A 9,854-nucleotide genomic window follows, 5' to 3' on the forward strand; every position below is an offset into this window, starting at 1 on the left:
TCTCAGTGCGAGCCACAGAGCAGAGCTGTTTCTATTTGGTCATCTTGGCTCCTCCCTACTTTCTTTTTCTTAAACTAGAATGTATCTTCACTTTTCAATTATTCCCATTATGTCAGTAAATGGCACACATTTATGCAATTAACTTTTGGCTAATAAAGTGCAGAATATTTTCATTAACCCTATTTTGCAAGAGTGGTCAATTAATACTTCTGGTAGAATTTGTGCTATATTTGGAGGTTGGCATTTGTCAAAGAGAATACATTGATGTTTTTATGTAAATATAAAGCATGATTAGAATACATTATTCAAAAAATACATGATTGTGATAACTAGTGTTTAAAATTATCCACTTAAAACCATTTTTCAATAGAATAAATTAGATGATAGATAATATTGCTACATTTCTGGCACTCTGTATTCTAACCAGTAGTGTGCTGGCAAATGATTAACAACTACCTCTTTGGGGGATGGGGAAACAAAGTACTGGTTGTAGTGTTTGTTGATTCCCTCCATTTAAGTATTCTCAACATGGACAATTTTAGAATACCAACATGGCATGAACTGGCTCGCAAAATTCCTGAAAATTTAAGTTATATAAAGCTGGTATAAGTTGATTCCAGCACATCAGTGATCCTAACAAACTCAGGCACTACTAGATCTTAAATTCATCTGGGTCTTTCTAATTAATTAGCTTAATACTGGAGCTACCAAACAACACTGTACACTGCAGCTTCCTCTTCATTTCTGCACTTTGATCTGTAATCTGTAAATATCTGGATAAAACTGATCAATTAGTTTTAAGTAACTAGGTCCTCAGCTAATATTCTTTGTTAGCTGAGGAGGAGTCTGCTGTGTACATTGTAGAATGTTTGGCCACATCCCTGGTCTCTACTCACTCAATGCCAGTAGCATCTCTTAGGTATGATGATCAAAAATGTCTCCAGACATAGCTAAGTGTCCCCTGGGAGGGGTCACTCTCTGCTTTTCTGTGATAGATATAGAGATATATGCATAATACTAGTGATTTATAGGAAATGATCAAAGGAAGGCTCACAGACTGTTTATATGGCACAAACCAATTGCAAGGAAACTAAAGAATATAGTTAATCATTTGGATATTTCCAAATGTCTAGATATGTATCACCAAATAGGCAAAACATCTGTGAGTCAGACTGAATTTTTCCAGTTTTCATCTGGAAGATTATTATTCTGTAAATATGTTTCATATCTCATTGGTCAAATGACTATATCTATGTAATAGATAACACTGGTTCAGAAATCTGTTGATATGGTATTTTGAGCTGTCTTACAGTCTAATTTGAATCAAAGCTCAGCTGCTCTGACTTAGTATGCAAATTGAAATGATGTACAAGAAAAAACTATGTATTGATTTTTTAGTCACATTTTGATGCTACAGCTCAAGATCACTACTCTCACCAATTGTGTATTTTTTATCTTTATTTGCCATAAATAGAGCTTTAAAAATATAGGGAAGATCATATTAATTTAATGAGAAAAAGCTAAAAGTTGTAAATCTTAGACATTAAACTAATTTTCTTTTCTCTCTCTCCAATTTATTCCTTTATGGCAAGCTTATCTCATCTCTTTTCACTGGCTTACACACTTTGCAAAAGTAGAAACTTTCTTCCCTAGACATTTCCGTTTTGGATATCATCACTAAAGCATATACCTTAACCTGGGGATATGAACATTATATGGCTCCCTATAAGAACATCACTTTCATAATGGCCCAGTGGGGAACCTTCCCAAAGCTTTTGTGTGTATCTCTACATGGAGACAAATTTCAAAATATAGGAAGCCAATTCTAAGTAAGCACATAAAGCTCACCTTAGCAGCAATAGAAGGATCAACCTCAATTTACTTTTCTACTTTATGTACTGGTAGTGGTGGTTATACTAGTTGCTACTATTTTAGTACAAGGGAATGGAAAAAAAAAAAAAAAAAAAAACTCCTTTTTTTTTTACTCTTACCTCATGTGAACAAACATTTTCTTTGCCTGAGGAAAGTTTGACTCAAAATTAGCCTTATTTTCCTCACAGAATTGTTAAGTGGCTTTATATTCTTTTAATCTTTGACACTTAATGATATCAGATATAAACTGAGATCTAGAAAAAAAAAAAGATCCTCTCTCACATATTCAATTTCTTAAGCACATTTACATCTTTGATCATTAATGACCTTAGCACAACCAAGTGAACCTGGATTTTGAGGAGAATATCCTAATTAATAAAGGAAGAACTAAACAAATAATACAACTTAAATATACAGAGCTGTTTTCTTTGATTTCAATAGAATTTATCTTATTTCAAATTATTATTTATTCCACAAAAGTTAGTTAATCGTGGAGTGACAGAAAAACATTTTCAAACCCTAATTTCTACATTTTTTATTTTGAAATTAACATATGCGACATATTCTTTAGAATAAAGCACAATCTATTGTATACTTATATTTGTTTTTGCACTTTCGATATTTTCCAATCAATTATCTCACAGAACTTGGCAGAGCACCAAATTAATCATAATCTGTGTTGTGGGCTCTTTTATCTATTTTGGGGGCATCCTGTTTTATTTTTTTCCATGGGAGATTGCATTTTCTTTAATTCAGAAGACTATTACAGATTTTAAATTCAACTTGATGCTTCACAATGACTCATTGTGTATACCATCTGAAATGCATGGCCAGAAATTTAATAAATAAAGAACAGAAATGTCAAGCTTAATTCTAAATCATCATGTCTGACAAACATTTAGCAAACTTTGCAAGATTTTTATGCTTCATTGTGTTCTACAGAAACAGATGAATTTATGATTTAGTCTCTTTTGCATTTTATATGCTTCTGTAATAAACTTGGCAGACAAGTAATTACTACCTTTTGACAATGGATATAATGCACAGTTGAGTTGCAGTATAAGAATAATAAGTACATAAAATAAACTCACCAGCTAAATAGTGTATTACTGAGTCCAATGTAAGTATGCCTCCTAGAAGAAAATCTTTTTTGGCATGAATATTGCTAAAGAGTATGGTCAATCACAGAAATTAAATGAGAATACTGAATTTCCAGATGTATAATTGAGTAATTTTCTCCCCAAATTACTCTGTGCATCTTAACAAGATGCAATTAGTATATTCTCAACTCATATTTTCAGATAAATTTACTGTTATAGTCCCTAAAAGTATAAGACAATTAACTATTTACTAGTCAATATTAAATATGTCCTTTTATTAATGACACATTTTATGGGAAGAGAGAAATTCATTCATGCCTTTAACATACTTTAAAAATTATTTTTATATAGCAACTTTTATCAGTTTAATATAAAAGTAGAAATATGATATAAATTATAGCTGCTGCAAAATAGTTTTGAAAAATTATACATAATTACATCTTGAAAAGAGAAAGTTTTAAAAAATCATCCTTTTGAGGGAATAAGCAGGGTGCCAGTTTATAGATAATTACACCTCGAAAAGAGAAAGTTTTAAAAAATCATCCTTTTGAGGGAATAAGCAGGGTGCCAACTTTATAGATAGTTGATTCATCTATGCAAAAGAATGTACCTTGAAGAGACTAGCCATCAGCCACAGTCAGCAGTCACTCATAAGAAAGAACTCCTAACAAATGTCTCTTCTCTTTCTTTTCGAATAGGAAGACAATCCTTCCAATCTTCCTTTTTCAACTCATATTTCTTCAACACCATGCTATCTTCCAGACACTATAGTAGGCACTGAAAAACTTTTTTCTCTTCCTATTCTTTCTCCATGTCAAGTCCTACAGAGTGTGGCCATAAATATGCTATTTACTGTTTACCACTGCATTGCAAGTTAAAACTCTTTCTTTGAATTCATGTTGTGTTATTTGGTAGAATTATAGACAAATATATATGAAGGGAATACATAGCACTATATTTCATTATGTGGTGTTAGACTTCTTATTGTTGTCATTGCTCTCTGCATAACAATGCTTAAGGAAAGTATAAAACAAAAGCTCATCTTACATTCCTAGACTTGCAGAAAGTTTCTCTAAAACAGAAAATATTTCTATTTGTTTTGTTCTCACCTCTGACATCATCCATGATTTTCTGCTTGGTTGAAGAAATCTCTTAATCTTGTTTCTTACAACAGCACTGTCTTAGTCCTTTCAGGTTGCAATAACAGAATACCACAGACTGGGTGACTTATAAACAGTAGCAATGTATTTCTCACTGTTATGAAGGCTAGGAAGTCCAAGAAAAAGATGCTACCATGGTTGGTGTCTGGTGCGGGTCTGCTTCCCAATTAATAGCCATCTTTTTTACTGTGTCCTCAGATGGTGGAATGGGTGAGGAAGCTCCCTGGAGTCTCATTTATAACAGCACTAATCCAATTCATGAGCGAAAGTGGTCCAATATTACTCACCGCTTTGGATGTCCCTTCGTGGTTGCCAAAATGTTACCGGGGGTCCTTGCTCCCAGAGCTCCCAAGATGGTGGGGGACCACTTCCAAGATGGTGGCAATCCTAGTGTTCTCTGACCTGGGGTTCTTGGCCTTATGGATTCCAAGGAATGGAATCTTGGGCCATGCAGTGAGTGTTATAGCTCTATTAGAAGTCGTGGGTCATGGAAGAGAACCGTGGAACCCAGTAACTAGTGTTCAGCTCAATTAGGATGAACCCAGGCACTTAGCCGGGCAGGAACAATGGCAAGCCTTTAGCCCGATCAGGAGTGGCAATGGGTGCTTTGCTGGATCAGAAGCACAGCGGACACCCTGCCGGATCTGGAGGGATGGAAGTCAGTGGAGGGTCTGCGATGGCGGCAAAACAGCAGTCGTGGACAGCGAGCGAAAGCTCAGCTCCAGCCCTAACAAACGTGGACCAGAAGAGTGCAGTTGCAAGATTTAATAGAGTGAAATAGAGTGAAAACAGAGCTCCCATATAAGGGGAGGGGATCCAAAGGTGGTTGCCTTGCCAGCTCCAGTGCCTGGGTTTATATCCTGATCCTTGTCCCTCCCGCTGTGCTCTCAGGCAATAGATGATTGACTATTTCTTTACCCCCTGTTTTTGCCTAATTAGCATTTTAGTGAGCTCTCTGATTGATAGGGTGCGAGCTAAGTTGCAAGCCCCGCGTTTAAAGGTGGATGTGGTCACCTTCCCAGCTAGGCTTAGGGATTCTTAGTCAGCCTAGGAAATCCAGCTAGTCCTGTCTCTCAATATGAGAATAGCTACTACTCCTTGTTTTTGGTGTCCATTTGCATGGAATATTTTTCCACTTCTTTACCTTGTTTATATGAGTTCTTATGTGTTAGGTGAGTCTCTTCAAGACAAAAAAATACTTGGTGGATTCTTTTCCATTCTGCCATTGTGTATCTTTTAAGTGGACCACTTAGGACATTTACATTCAACGATAGTATTGAGACATGAGGTACTATTTTATTCATTGTGATATTTGTTTCCTGAATATCTTGTGTTTTTTAATTATGTTTTTTTTTTTAGGTCCTGTGAAATTTATGTTATAAGAAGTTTCTATTTTATTTCGATTGTTTCAAGATTTAGAGCTCCTTTTAGTAGTTCTTGTAGTGCTGGCTTGGTAGTAGCAAATTCTCTCATAGTTTGTTTGTCTGATATAGACTTTGTGTTTCCTTCATTTATGAAACTTAGGTTCACTGGATAAAAAATTCTTGGCTGATAATTATTTTGCTTGAGGAAGCTGAAGATAGGATCCCAATCCCTTCTGGTTTGTAGGGTTTCTGCTGAGAAATCTGCTGTTAATCTGATAGATTTTTCTTTATAGGTTACCTGGTGCTTTTGCCTCACAGCTCTTAAGATTCTTTCTTTTATCTTTACATTAAATAACCCGATGACTATATGTCTAGGTGATAATCTTTTTGTGATAGATTTCCAGCTTCTTGTATTTGGATGTCTAGATCTCTAGCCAGGTGGAAAATGTTTTCCTCAATGATTGCCTCAAATATGTTTCCCAAACCTTCAGATTCCTCTTCCTCCTCAGGAACACCAATTATTTGGGGGTTTAGACATTTAACATAGTCTCAAACTTCTTGGAGGCTTAGTTCATAATTTAATTATTTTTTCTTTGTCTTTGATGGATTGGATTAATTCAAAAGCCTTGTCTTCAAGCTCTGAACTTTTTTCTTCTACTTGTTCAATTCTATTGCTGACACTTTCCAGTGTATTTTGCATATCTCTGAGTGTGTCCATCATTTCCTGAAGTTGTGATTGTTTTTTATTTATTTTATCTATTTCTCTGGAAGTGTTTTATTTATATCCTGTAACATTTTAAAATTTCTTCAGGTTGGTATTCACCTTTCTCTGGTGCCACCTTAAGTAGCTTAATAATCAACCTTCTGAATTGTTTTTACGGCAATTCAGAGATTTCTTTTTTATTTGGCTCCATTGGTCTGAAATCCACACCCCCATCCCCCAAAGCAGCAGCAAACCCCGCCCAAGGAGAGTCTGAGCTCAGACATGCCTTACCCTGCCCCCACCTCATAATCTTTCTCTACCTGCCCTAGTAGCAGAAGATAAAGAACATAATCTCTTGGAAACTCTATGGTCCTGTCCACCACCTGAGAAACTTACCCAGGTGACCCTAGGGCAAGCCTGTGCCCTTCTTATACCCCTGCAGCTGATGCTTTCTTGAAATTACCACCTCCTGACTGGAGGAAAACAAACACAAAACCAGTAAACTAAACAAAAATACAACAAAAATTCATGGCTGAAAGACCTACAGACTGATCACATCACAGGACCCTTTGCAGACATTCCCCAGTACCAGCCCAGAGTTCGATAGCTCTTCTGGGTGGCTATATCCAGAAGAGAAATAACAGTCAGTGCAGTTTGGCTCTCAGAATGTCCCATCCCTAGGGGAATGGGGAGAACACCACATCAAGGAAGCACTCCGTGGGACAAAAGAATCTGAACAGCAACTTTGAGCTTCAGATCTTCCCTCTGACATAGTCTACCCAAATGAGAAAAAAACAGAAAAAGAGTTCTGGTAATGTAACAAAACAATGTTCTTTAACACCCTAAAACATCACACTGAGAATAGTAGCACTATTATTTATTTCTTTTCATAGAACTTTATTTTTATCTCTTGCTTTACTGCTGATGAACATATGAAACATGCAATAACAGATTCAGTAGAATGGATGTGTTAACAATGAGCATCTTTATCTCATTTTCAATCTGAGAGAGAAATTTTTACTAATTCAACATTAAATATAATACCCGCTGAAGAATTTTTATGGATTATTATTGGGTTAAGAATGTTATCTTTTATTCCTTGTTTGCTAAGAGTTTTGTGTATAAATGACATGAGTTTTAATGATTTTTGTGCTTATATTGAAAATTGTCTCCTAACATAAAACTGTGTAGAAAAAGATGACTCAAAAAATCGAATACAGTATGTTAAAAATAACTGTTCTTATTTTATTCATTATGTTGCTTCACAATATTGATCCTGAGTCACAAATGATATAAAAGCTGGAAGATTAGATTACTTAAATGAAAATCATGGTCTAACTGAAAGACTTGTGGATACTAAAATATTATTAATTATTTTCTGAGGTTTAACCATTCAGGAGAGATGGTTATCTCTTTACATTCAATAAAGCTATTCCCGGAAGATTTCTGGTCTTCGTTTGGTAACCTACGGTTGTAGAAATTTGTATAAAAATAGCTGAAATTATTTCCTTCCCTGCAACCATGCCCATTTGCAATGTGACTTTGTGACTCTTTCCATCAAGATGGGGAGTTTATTTCCCTGTCCCTTGAATATGAACAATTCTTGGACTTTGATCAATAGAATGTGGCTGAAATTATAATGTGTCATTTCCCAGCCTCGATCTTGAGAGGCCTTGCACAATCTTGCACTCTTTTAGAACTCTGCTCAGCTATCTGGTGAATAGTTTGACGGCTTTCTGGATGACGACAGGCATATAACCCAGTTGCCTGTTTTCTTCCGTGAGAGCCAGCCAAACGCAAAAAGTAAAACTACCTACGTGATTCATAGTTGACTGCCAAGGACAGAAGTACAGTCTAGTTTGAATTCAGCCAAAATTGCCAATCTGTAAAATCATAAACTAAATAAATAGTTGTTATTTTAAACCACTAAGTTTGGGGGTGGTTTAAAATGCAGAATAAGCTATATGCTACATCTGTATGAAATATCAGTTTGTTTTTATCCCAGAATTTATTCATTCAGCCAGTCACTTATTTGACCAATGTGAAAAAACACCTCTTATGTACTAGCCACATTTTTATGTACTGGGATTGAGCACTAAACAAAAGAGAAACAGTACCTTCATCATTCTGAGACTTGTGAACAAGAGGCAGAAAATAAAGAACATAAAAAGTAAAATATCTAATATCCTAGATGGTTGTAGATGCAATTATTATATTAGGTGGTGAGGATTATTTTTGTAAAATTAAAGAGAAAAAATAAACATAGAGTAAGAAGTGGGATCAGGAAAATGTTTTCTTCCTTTGAGAGAAATAGCAGCATATTTAAATATTGGTTAGGAAGCTCTAGTAGAGAGACAAAAAATTGGTGACACAAAAAACATGACACTAATTTATCCCCGCTGTAGTAAGAATGCAAGAGGAGCCTGTTTTCCACACTTAGGAGAAGTGCACTTCTAGCCTGGTCAAAATGGCCAACAGCTATTTAGTTTGTATTTCAACTGTGCTCATGTAGAAAGAGAGAATAAAGTTTTTTAAAAAGAGGTGGAAAACAGTAGAAGAAAATCCCTCACACACTTGCTTTTCATACTACTTGGCAGTTGCAAAATATGTGCTCAGTCCATATGCTGCATTCAGAGCCTGTGTGCTCAAAGGGGCTCTAATGACATGACAAATAATTATATCACTATGCAGCTGTCTGACTTCACCCCTACTCTCCCTTCAGCTAGCTTTCAGTCTTACTGTGATTATGATCAGCAAATACTTTGAGACACAATGGGCTCACTGGAGCTGCAGAGTAATACTATAATAGTAATAATATCACCTTACCCAAGATGCCTCAACAGTGCCAGGGACACAAGATGAATCCATAAGCTTGGGAAATAAGATGTCAGCCTACTAATTTGGAAGACAGGAATTGGTTTCTGACTCATCCACTGACTCACTCTGCCCTCAGCAAGTCACATTGTCTCCCTTGGCATTATTATCATTACAAAGAATAAGATGACTTCTGCCTTCTTAGATATATTGACAGTTTACACATATTCAGAAGCTCTAAAAATGTGAGAGAAAAATGCCTTATACTTTAAGGTAATAAAGTTAGCTTGTTTTTTGTTTGTTTGTTTGTTTTGTTATAGCAGTTTGTTTTCATGTTAGGCAGATGACAAGTGGATAAAATTCCCCCTTTTTTCTGGAATGACATCAAACCATTGAAATATAAAACTCTCAGGGGCCGGGCCAAGATAGCCAACTAGAAACAGCAGCAATCAGAGGCTCCCATTGAAAAGAACCATAACAGCATGCAAATCCTGCACTGGCAACCAAGGATCCAGGTTCTGTCATCAGAACTGACTAGGTGATTGGCATGAACCATGGATAGGAAGGAAGAGCAGTGTGGTGCGATGGCCCACCTGAGAGCCACATGGGGCAGAGGAGCCCCCATACCCTAGCCAAGAGAGATGGGGAGTGAACATGCTACCCAGCCTGGGAAAATGTCCTTTTTTCATGGAACTGTGCAACCCATGCATCGGAAGATTCTGCTCGTGAGCCCATGCCACCAAGGCCTAGGGTCCCAACTATGGAGCCATGCAGATTCTCAACAGCCACTAAGCTAGAACCTGCTTAAGTTTGCCGAGCTCCCAGGGGGAGGAGTGGCCAG

The sequence above is a fragment of the Hylobates moloch genome, unplaced genomic scaffold (genome assembly GCF_009828535.3).
Source record: "Hylobates moloch isolate HMO894 unplaced genomic scaffold, HMol_V3 SCAFFOLD_7, whole genome shotgun sequence".
Taxonomy (NCBI): Eukaryota; Metazoa; Chordata; class Mammalia; order Primates; family Hylobatidae; genus Hylobates; species Hylobates moloch.